This window comes from Cydia splendana, chromosome 6 (genome assembly GCF_910591565.1).
Source record: "Cydia splendana chromosome 6, ilCydSple1.2, whole genome shotgun sequence".
Classification (NCBI taxonomy): domain Eukaryota; kingdom Metazoa; phylum Arthropoda; class Insecta; order Lepidoptera; family Tortricidae; genus Cydia; species Cydia splendana.
In genome coordinates this window covers 3,001,846-3,013,398 of record NC_085965.1, presented here as the reverse complement: position 1 = coordinate 3,013,398, position 11,553 = coordinate 3,001,846, and the positions used below count along the sequence as shown (strand labels likewise).

General features: G+C 37.0%; 1 long non-coding RNA gene across 1 annotated transcript; it reads left to right on the top strand.

The window, feature by feature from the left end:
- Positions 1 to 384: 384 nt before the first annotated feature.
- On the top strand, positions 385 to 8,218 carry LOC134791826 (uncharacterized). The gene is made up of 5 exons (XR_010144339.1): positions 385 to 504; positions 1,907 to 2,029; positions 5,618 to 5,703; positions 7,168 to 7,303; positions 8,005 to 8,218. It is a non-coding gene; the product is annotated as an uncharacterized LOC134791826 (long non-coding RNA).
- Positions 8,219 to 11,553: the final 3,335 nt, after the last annotated feature.

Sequence of the window (11,553 nt, the reverse complement as noted above, 5' to 3'; positions counted from 1 at the left end):
TTGTACAGATTGGGTGAAGTCATACTAAGATTTTAATTATTTTATAAATGTTTACTTCTGAAGCCAAAAGAAAAGGACATGAACATGATAGGGCCGATATGTGCAATGTATAAAGGTCGTTAAAACCATTAACTTTAAAAAAACATGCTATAAATATTTCGTCTTTATTTCATCGAGTTTAAAGAAATCAAATTGAATTTGAAATAGAGAGTTACTGTCGTGGTAAATTATGTACAGGCAGTAAATTTACAGTGGCTACATAATTTACTTTGATAATCCGCCTCTATACACTCTATTCTCTTTGATAGAAATGTTATAAAACCTCAGAAATGTCAAACAGTCAAACTAAACTGAGCTTGGTGGAAGTTTGACATTTTTGATGTTTATTTATGTTTCTTGATAATATTTTTATATTAATTTACACACATGATTTTTTATAGTTTATAAGTGAATGAAATTTTCAAAATCATGCTGAACGAAAGAAACAGGAGGTAGTTTGAAAAGGTACCTATCTTTAATTATCACGCACGATTAATGTATTTTTCACCACACCAGCTCGGAAAGGCTTACTTTGCACTTCAAAAACTGATAGCAAAGTTGCATTTTATTCACATGTGAGGCAAAGTAATCAAATGCAAATTTTGAGTTGTTTTCTTATGTTGGCTGGTAGAATTGACTTTTAAATTATGATTTTGGATGATAAATATTTAATAACATTCATTTGGATTTGATTTTGTTTGATTTTGTGTGATTTTTTTATATTTAATATTTGCTTCGGGTTGGTGTGGTGAAAAATGTTGTGTTTCACTCGGGGGCAAATTTTGTTTAACCCTCGTGCTTTGAAACCCTCACAACGCTCAAGATTCCATTTTTCGAACCACTCGCTACGCTCGTGGTCCAATTTTGGAATCTTTCGCTTGCTCGGGTATCAATATTAGCACGAGCGGTTAAACAACAACTTTGCCCCCTTGTAAACCAAATAACTATTCTGAATCACCCTGACCTTTCCAACTTTAGAATGTTGTCGTGAAATTGTACTTAATCAGCTAGTAAATTGATCCGCTGTGTAGTATCATCTAAACTTCTAAAGGCCACAGAATACGCTCCGATCATGCACGCTGACGCTGACTACCATACATTGGTCAAAACATATGTACATACATATATGTATGTATATAATTATGTAATAGTCAGGCGTGATCAGGCGTTACTTTGCGGAAATCATTAAAATAAAAAAATATTACTTTGGTAATCCGCGGGCTAGATGCGCGCGGCGCCATTAATTCAAGTCTATCATTTTGATCTTGCCGCTCGGACGACAAAACTGTTTTGGATTGGACGACAGCGGCGACGGCTTGCCGCGCTATTGCATGTAAAAATACTCAAGTGGGTAGTGTGTATAAACACTCATTGGACTAGCATGTTATTATTTTAGCCCGCGGACTAGACGCACGCGACGCGCGGCGCGGCTGTTTTAGACGTTAGCATTGCGCGTGCGTCCACTGCGTCCAGTACGCGGCCTTAAAGGAATTAGCTAAGTAAAATTTATTATTTTAATTAAATGTATGAGTATGCTCAGAGTGCATGCTCGAAACGTGCGTTTTGTAGCCGAAGGGAGTGAATGATAACCGCGTTAGCGTTTTTTTTAATTCAACACAAACCTAAAGGGTCATTGTCCTCATTATCTAGGTACTGTCATTGATCTGGAATTCCATTTCCCTTGCTTTACCTATTCGCAAATCCCCAAGAGATTCCACTTAGATGTCTTGGCTATAGGTGGAACTTAGCACGAGACAGTCAACAAAAATGAGATGCTAATAAAGCGGAATTTCCTGGGAATTTGCGAATAGGTATGGCCAAGGAAATGAGATTTTTGCAGAATGACCCCTAACCATTTTTTTTTCAGTGATGGCACTATTGCAGTCATGTTGTATGACCGTCTCACTGCGCACGGGATGCACAATAATAGGGGTACTTATGTTGGTAACGTCGTTTTTGCTCTGCGGCTATCCCAGCTACGAAGGCTTTGGTACGAAATTGTCAATTACGAACAATCCCAGTTATGAACAAAGCCCCAATGATGGAATTAATTCCTATTTTAATCCTTATTACAGTGTACATATGGTTGTGGTTGTTACTATCACTGCACATAGTATACGTGCGTATGTCGAATATTGACGACCGGTCTGGACTAGTGGGTAGTGACCCTGCCTGTGAAGCCGATGGTCCTGGGTTCGAATCCCAGTAAGGGCATTTATTTGTGTGATGACACATATATTTGTTCCTGAGTCATGGTTGTTTTCTATGTAAGGTCACTGTGGGCAAGTCCGTCTACAAGGCAAGTCCGTCAACACGTTATAACTTTTGAATTTGAAGGCGTATGCGACTTTGGAGTCCAGTCGATTAACCAGTTTTTCGCGCTAGTTCCGTCACTGTAAAACAGATGGCGCTGTGACAACCAACTTCAGAGCAATCCGCCTCAACAAGTCATTTCGTGTTTTGAACTCGAAGTCATAGTGCGACAACCGTTCGAAAAACATTTTTTTTAAATAGTTTTTGAAAAGATTGTGCATCAGAAAGTAACTACGTAGGTAGCATAAGAACCAATTGTCTTTATTCTATTTTTAAAATATCAGAAATTAGCTTAGTTTTGTAATTATACGTTCCACAATTTATCATATTAAAATTTGACTAAGTTGGAAAGTCCGTCTATTATGTTCAAGGCAAGTCCGTCACTTTCGTTAAATCAGAGATTACCAACTGTTTTTGCGACTTTAATATTATAACCATTTGATAAGGTATCAAAAAATCATATTAAATTTTGATCACAGTAAATTAAAAGAAACGATTAAAATTCATTTTAAAATTACTATTGATCTTTTATTTCGGAAATCAAAAAAATAATTATGTTTAAATATTTGCCAATAAAGGTTTACCACCCCATCTTGGTAGTATATGCCGGACTTGCCTTTGTTTTAGAAAAATGGTGTTTATTTCGAATCTGAACCGTATATTGACAAGTTTAAAATACACTTTTCATTGTCTCGATCCGTTCTTTTTAGGAATTTGACTACGAACATATACACATCCATAGATTGGCTGATATCATAACTAGACGGACTTCCCTTAAACTGCACGGGAAGTCCGTCTACTCGCCGAATTTTAAAAAATGTCATTGTTTTTGCTTAATTTATGCTTGAAATGATCTGTCACTAAGGCTAAACTATTAATTATTAAATTCTTCATCGTATGCGATTACAAGCAGTAACATAGGTGAATAATTAACGGAACTAGATCACTCCAAAGTCAAAAAAAAAATAAAGTATGCCGGACTTCGCCACAGTGACCTTATTAAAGTATATATATATATATATATATATATATATATATATATATATATATATATATATATATATATATATACAGGGTGAAATTTAATTCACTGGCCAAATTGAAACACCCGAAAGAACTCGAAAAAATATTAAACACGTGTTTTTTCTTTTAATACCGCTCAGTACATTTTTTTCGAAATAACTCATCATCAAGTTGTCCTAAAAACCTCGTACGTTATGGTGAACCGACAACTACCCACTACACCCGCTTCTCTCTTATCAGTTAAGGTCATTGACACCCCGCCCCTCCCGCTGTTTGCAATAGCGTCACCAATTATGAACCCTATTGCAGCGAGATAAGACGCTTACCTACATAAGTTGCTAATTTTTCCTTCATACTTTAACGGGCTTAGAGCCGTCAAAATGCAAAGGCAACCCATTTTTAATCTAAAATATTATTTCTGACTAATGATTATTAACAAAACGTCCGTGGCTTAAAAACAATGAGTAAAAACTAGGTCAGGAATCTTTGCATTCAGGCGTATTTAAAAAATTGAATCATCTCATGTACTTACATTTGATTAAAAGTCGACGCAATTAACGAAAGTCCCACGAGATGGTACTCTTGGATTCAATCCTTGTCTGCGAAGGCGTGGAACTGATTCCATTTCGTATAATCTTTGTGCACCACGTAAACACTCACCACTTAATAAATAACACCGTACAATTTCCTAATATTTCCGGTTCGATAACATTTTTTTAAACCTTAGTACGCGCGCGATTATTATTTTAAGGTTGGCGAGTGACGAGTGACTAATCATTTATGCTAACCGTTATGTTTACCGCTAGCGCGGAATGGTTTAGACTACCCTCGAAATTGATAAACCTGCCTACCATCGCCAACACTAACTAGGTGGACCCTATTGCAACGATTATAAGGTTTAGTGAAGGTCAGATAAGGGTTTTGCTGATGTTATTGTTAAAACCTACTATTAGGTTTGTTTACATTTGTGGTAATAGGGTGACCACGACTCGTGGAAAGTATTTAAAAATTGAAAAATGAAAATTAAAAAAAAATGTACTCTTTTTTTTCGCTAAATAGATTCCTTAAGTGTAACCTAGTGCCTGGAATGACTATGGCCAGTGATTTAAATTTCACCCTGTATATATATATATATATATATATCGTTGTCTGAATACCCACAACACAAGCCTTCTTGAGCTTACTGTGGGACTTGGTCAATCTGTGTAAGAATGTCCTATAATATTTATTTATTTATTTATTATTTAAACGGCCATACGTACTGATAAACGATGTACATACACGTGCGAAAAGGTAATTCGCAACTCGTGTCGATTTAAAACACTCCCTTCGGTCGTGTTTTATTTATTTAAAATTTTAAATCAGGCAACAAGGCCCGTATTACAAATACCTTACCGACATACATATTATGTATTTAATTAACTTAAAACTAAACACTATTTATTATGTTTTATTTATTTATTTTAATTTATTGTCACTCGTTGCGAATTTCTTACTTTTCGCACTTGGCATAGTACGATTTATTGACCAAGTATACGTGTACAATTACAGCACTTTAACCTCTTGTCTGTGTACATCCATACTGTATGACATGTCGTAGGCCGATCGTAAGATCAGGCAGATCGTAATGTTCCTGTGTAATGTTTTGACGATAGTCACATTAAACCAATACATAGGTAGGATAGGTTCGTTAGGTTGCTTCAGATGCCCGAAGGGCAAACTGCCCAGAAATAGGAGCCCCGCCTAGCGGGGCTCCGTCGACTCAGGGAACGAGTCAAAGATTTTCTCGTTTCACAATATGCCTAGGAATTTCACGATATGCCTGATCTTACGATCGGCCGCCGACATACATACAGCGAAAATTGAAATATACTTGGAACTACTCTTAAGAGTCCATCAACGTGCTCACTAGCGCCACTGGTAATAATTGTGATTATTTAAATTTAACGATAGATATTTAAAAAAGGGGGCCGCTTTTATACTGTATTTTGTATTTAAGTACCTTTTGAATACATCAAACTAGTTTTTATGCAAACTAGCTGGATTCGTCGATCTATGAACTCAAAACAAAAACGGCCATTTTAACTTTGGACGCATAGATTAATGAATTCAGCAACGTAAAAACTATTATAATGTATTCAAAGGGCACTTAAATACAAAATACAGTACATAGCGCCCCCCTTTTTTATATATCTGTCGTTAAATTTAAATAATCACAATTATTAAAATTAATTTGTTTCAGCTTCCATTTTATCTTTTTTCATATACATAGACTGCATAATAACAGCAATAACCAGCATTTTGTTTCTGGTGTTTGGGATGATTATGGTAATTTTTTATTTCATTCAATTTACTATAGTGTTTTTAAATAGCGAGGGTACGGTGGCAGATGTCATCTCAATACAAGTTAGCGAAATTTTTAAGGTTATAAATGGTATGGACTCCACATCTGTCACCGTGTTTGAAAAATACTATAACATGGCATAAAGCCCGTCACAGACTGAGCGATAATAAATATTGACAGATACCGTAAGATACCGACAGATATCTAGTGTTGGTTAAGACTCGAGTCCTTTGAGTCCTCTAATATAAGACTCGACTCAGTTTTACAGACTGTTATATTTAAGTCTAAACTCGAGTTCTTTTCAACTTGTTAGAGACCCGACACTTTTGTAGACTTGAGTCCTTTTCAGAGAACTCTTGAATTTTTTTTACTAATAATTTCGAAATACATTGTCTTTATGTAAATTTCGTGAATAAGGTACACACATCATACAATAACGCCTAATTTCTTTACTGTTATTTAGGAAAAAAAACTGTAAAATTGTTGACGGAATCTTTTTTCGGAGGCTCGAGTCCTTTTGAGTTGCTCTTATATAAGAGTCGATAAAGGACTCGACTCGGGACTTGAAAGACTCAGAAGTTTTTTAAACGCCGAATCTCGTAAAAACGAGTCGAGTTCTTCAAATTCAGACTCTAAATACTCGAGATCCTACCAACACTACAGATATCATAGAGTATATGTAAGCACCACACACGACAACGATATATATATCGATCTCTGTCTAGCACCTACATTGTAAGAGAGAGACGAAATATCTCATAATATATCGTAATATACCGAGCTGTAAACATCTTAAGGTACCTATAGATGCCTTGCTGTAAGATATCGTAAGATACCAATATATACAACGTGTCCCAAAATTCAACGATAAGCTGGCACCAGAAGATGGACCTGCTCATGACTACTCGAGGAAAAAAATAAAAAATATATATCTCAATTTATTATGGAGTTACAAAAAAAATTAAAATCGACACCCCTACTGGTATTCTGGTATTTTATGGGTTGTGGTGGATAGCAGTGCTACTTAGGTTGCCGATACAAAAAAAAACAGAAATATTTGAAAAATTGTAGACATGGTCGTCAAAAATACCATTAGGGGTGTCGATTTTAATTTTTTTGTAATTCCATAATAAATTGAGATATATTTTTTTTATTTTTTTCCTCGAGTAGTCATGAGCTGGTCCATCTTCTGGTGCCAGCTTATCGTTGAATTTTGGGACACGTTGTATATAGATATATTATAGCTTCGTGTGTGGACTCTGTCAAATAGTACGTAAAAGATATCGTAAGATACCGTATCTTACGGTATCTGTCGCCTCTGTCGGTATATTATCGCTCCGTCTGTGACGGGCTTAATACTGACCGGAGCGGCTAACCATAGTCTTCTCTTCTTTCTTGTATGATTTCAACAGCTATAAGAAAACATAATTATTGTATTTCTTTTACAGGATAGATTATGGGCAATGGCAATGTATGCAAATGTATTGGCTATCAAAATGTTCGTGGATTTAATACTTTTTATTGCAGCGCTAATTATAGGAAGCAAATTTACTTTCAATCTAGTAAACGCAATATTTATGACGCGTAAGAGTGTTTATTCATTAAAAATAGGCTATTTGTAGAGTTTTCATCTAAACGTTAGGTACGCTTTTGTTATTACAGTCTGTGCAAAGTTATCTTGGCCCGACTCTAAAAAATTGTTTTATGCTCACATGTGTTTGCATAGTAGGTTCTGCCATCTTGTGGGCTACATGGGAAGCATAAACGTCACATTTACGCCTCGCGCCAAAAATCTGACGGCGGCTGCCCGCTATAGTTCATGCATGCCCCCTATAACTAGTATTCCTTTTGGGTACCTACTTAAAGCCCGAAAATTAAATCAACATTAATTTGTAGGTATAGGTATACCCAACACAGGGAGAGTAATGTCAGAGGTGATGATGTAACATCTAACATTACCCAGCCAGTGTTGGGTAGACCTAGCAGCTTAGCACGGTCGCGTTTTTATCCCTTGTCACCATGCCTGTCACGTTCTAACAAGTATGTAAGTGCGAAAGGGACGCGCATAGTGATAGTCGATAAAAATGGAACCGTGCTGAGCCCGCTAGTTAGATGAGTACGGATAAACGCCGAATACAGATTAATGTTGTTTAAATATTCGGACTTTACCCAAAAAGCTCGGGTAATACTAGTTATACAAAAGTAATTTTAAGTTTAATTACCCTTCTAACATTACCCGTAACATAATAAAATAAAATATTTAACCTGAGTGTTTTTTTTTTCAGTATATAACATTTACTGTTTTTGGGTGGTATACAGTTATTACAAGGAAAATGCTGACGAAGTTATTGCATTTTGAGACACGATTTACATGTTTTGGTTCGATGTACATTGCTGCTTTACTTAGCGCAATACTGCTCTTTGAGTGTTGCCCTACTTCACTTTGCTGTACATTGCTACTGACATACTTTGCTTGGCAGACTATATCTATGAAATGTTTATTTTACCCTTTCGACGCCGTGTCAAACACAACAGCCGTCTCTCAGGCGCCAAGTCAACGAAGTGTCAAAACTGAAATTGAACTTTATGCATAATTATGCACGTGGGTCTATGTTTCTCTGTGGGCTGTGACGGATTAATCCGTCATTGGCGTTGGACTTACAGTGCGGATAAATCCGTCATTGGCGTCGAAAAGGTTAAGAAACTTTACTCGACAGATGTTTGTTTCTTTATATTTCTTGTTTTTTTGGCTTTGTTGGGTAAACAATACAAGTAGGGTTTGCACGACGGATCCGAAATGTATGGGAATATCCGCGGATCCGGATCCAGATCCGGATAATTTTATACATTTCGGATCCGGATTGCAAACCCTAAATACAAGTTTAGACACTTGATTTGTTTAATTTAATTTAATGTAGCTTTCCATTCGAGAAGGTAACTTTTCGCGCATTTCTACTTCTATTTCTATTTATAATATAGTAACTTTACTTATACATTTAGATTTTGCGTCAAATCCGGCAGGTAGTTCTGATTTTGAACCACGTTACAAAAGTCGACAAAGTTACTGGATTATTATTCTTATAAACGTAAAGGGGCCCACTGATTAACAGTCCGCCGGACGGTATCTGCCTGTCAGTTGTTCGGAACTGTCAACATTTTGTTCTAACTGACGGGCCGGTACCGTCCGGCGGACTGTTAATTAGTGGGCCCCTTAACATTTACATGGTTACATGCATGCCAAGTTTCGTGCTTTCTGCCGGATGGGACCATATAGGTTATTTCGTCAGTAACTGGCCACCTGTTAGTAACTGGCCACCCTAAACTAAAAATGAATTATAGAATTGAGGTGAATAGTCACCTGTAAACAGAATTCATTACAAGCTTTTATTTAGTTTCACCTGACCGTTGTCTGTCGGTCTGTATTAAATTTGATCCACTTCCCGGTTTCCGATTGAGCTGAAATTTTGCATGCATGTATAAATCGGATAACAATGCAATATTGTGGTACCATCGAGCTGATCTGATGATGGAGACAGAAGGTGGCCATAGGAACTGTGCAATGAAACAACGCAACCTAATTGTGTTAGGGGTTTTTAGAATTGTCTCGATGAGTATTAGTTGTCTGTCGAAGAAAAGTACAGTCAGCGATAAAAGCTTGTACCTACCAAAAATGAAATTTTTGCCAAAACTTATTTCAGCATAAGGCGGATAGTTATTGAAGGCTGGCCAGTTATTGAAACCTTATACTAAAATCAATTCTGTTTACATGTGAATAGAATTCATTTTTATAAAATAGTAGAATAGAAATTAAATAAAATGGAACTGGTAATTTTTTTTTAATTATACTAAATTGTTGCCAATTTATGTCAAAAATGTGACAGTTAGGTAGGAAGTGGCGCCCTCAATAATTTTCTACAATTTCTTGTCGGACTATACCAGTGGGGAGACACTCCTGACTTCGGTCGAACTCGGCACCGTTCGGCTCAGCTCAGCATTGCTCCGAGCAATTATTAGGGTTGGCACCACTTGACTTCTTTTTGCGTGCACGACCACAGATAAGAAAATCACTTGAATTTTGAGAACCCTAAATAGCCGAAAAGGATAGTGCCATATATTAGAAAGGGATAGCATGATTCGACCCTGAACCGCTGTCAAACTTCGGTTTTGTAGGAAGTGTCCTTTCTGTACGGTAGTGCTATTATTTCTTCTGTGACTATTCCTACCTCCATAGGTACTAGCACTTCGTTCTACGTTAAAATATGAAAGTCTATAAAAGATCAGAAACGTCAAGTGACTGACATTTGCATTGTGAATTTAAAGAATTATACATAGTTTATTAGTTATTACTTTTATTACGTTTTAGTGATCATGGTGTGGGTGAATACCTGCTGTGTTACTCTGGATCTGCGAAGGGGCAGCATTATTGTAGCGATTTTCATTATATTAGAAATGTTTGGTGCTGGCGGATTTTTTACATGGATTCACTCTAAGTGTACGTATAATTATTGATTCCTCCTTGCGTCGTATTCCTCATAATTGGAGCTCGTTATCTCCCTTCTGCGTCACTTTCTCTCTTACTATCTTCCTCCATCTGTTTCTGTCTATGGTGGTGTGGAGGGCCATAAATGGACGGAGGCGTCGAGAGCGGTGCGCATCTGGTCAGACCAACGTATTGGGCTGCGTCCACGTGACCTTTTCTAATCTTTGCCGGTCACAATGAGCTTCTCGAGGTATCCAACGTATTTTCTTGCAATGTGACCGAGTATTCAAGGAGTCTGCGTGAACCAGGGCTCGGAACCGGTATTGAAATACCTATTAATATTGTTACAAAACCGTTATATTATTTCGTTCATTAAAAAACGGGTTAATTGATGGAACGCGAACTAACAAATTAAGTTCTCTCTCCTAACAATGAAAATGCTAGTTTAATTTGCTTTCTTTACTTTCCAAAAAGGCCCCAAATTCTTATGTGCCCAAGGGTAGTTCACGCAAAATAGGAATGTCGATTTGCGGAAAATGTCGGGAAAAACTAACTGACTAACATGGACGTGTCATTGAAGTAATTTGCATGGACATACGAGGACATTAAAACATTACCGCATTAGAGCAGCACTTTCCGTGCGTATGTCAAAACTAGTCAAAAGTTTAAAGGGCCATCTGTACTTTAAAACGTTGTACGATACACATGCGAATAGGTAATTCGCAACTCGTGTCGATTTAAAACACCTCGTTCGGTCGTATTTTAATTTATCGCCACTCGTTTCGAATTTCCTCTTCCGCACTTGTATCGTAAATAAGTATTATGAGGACTGTTAACGTGTTAAAAATCTTCTTAAGCGGGTTTTCTGTTATTTGTTTCAGTGTGGCCACTGTGGCCTGTAATTGTCGTTGCCTGCATAATTGCTGCTATATTTATAATAGCTAGCTTTGTATTCTTGTACTACGGGATTTATAAGGTATTTAATTTACGAGTATTACTTGTATGTGTTTCCTATCACGGAACAATGGCGTTGCGGACCTTTGGGAGGCGGGCGCGGAGCCGAACCCAACACGTAGAGGCCCTTTTGATACTTTAAGGAAATGTAAGGGGTAAGTAGGTACACCGAGCGGATGCTGCCCTTGCCCGTCTCATGGGACGCACGCAGAGGCAGCACAATGACTATTGAGAGTTGATGGAATCTAATATAAATTATGGAATAAAACGGTATGAAATTTTTTCCCGAATATTACTTATTTATTATGACTTGTATATTATCACAGAACAAGCCAATACATCAAAAGTTATTTGCGTTTATATGTGTACGCGGCACGTCTGTACACGCGTCATTGGTATC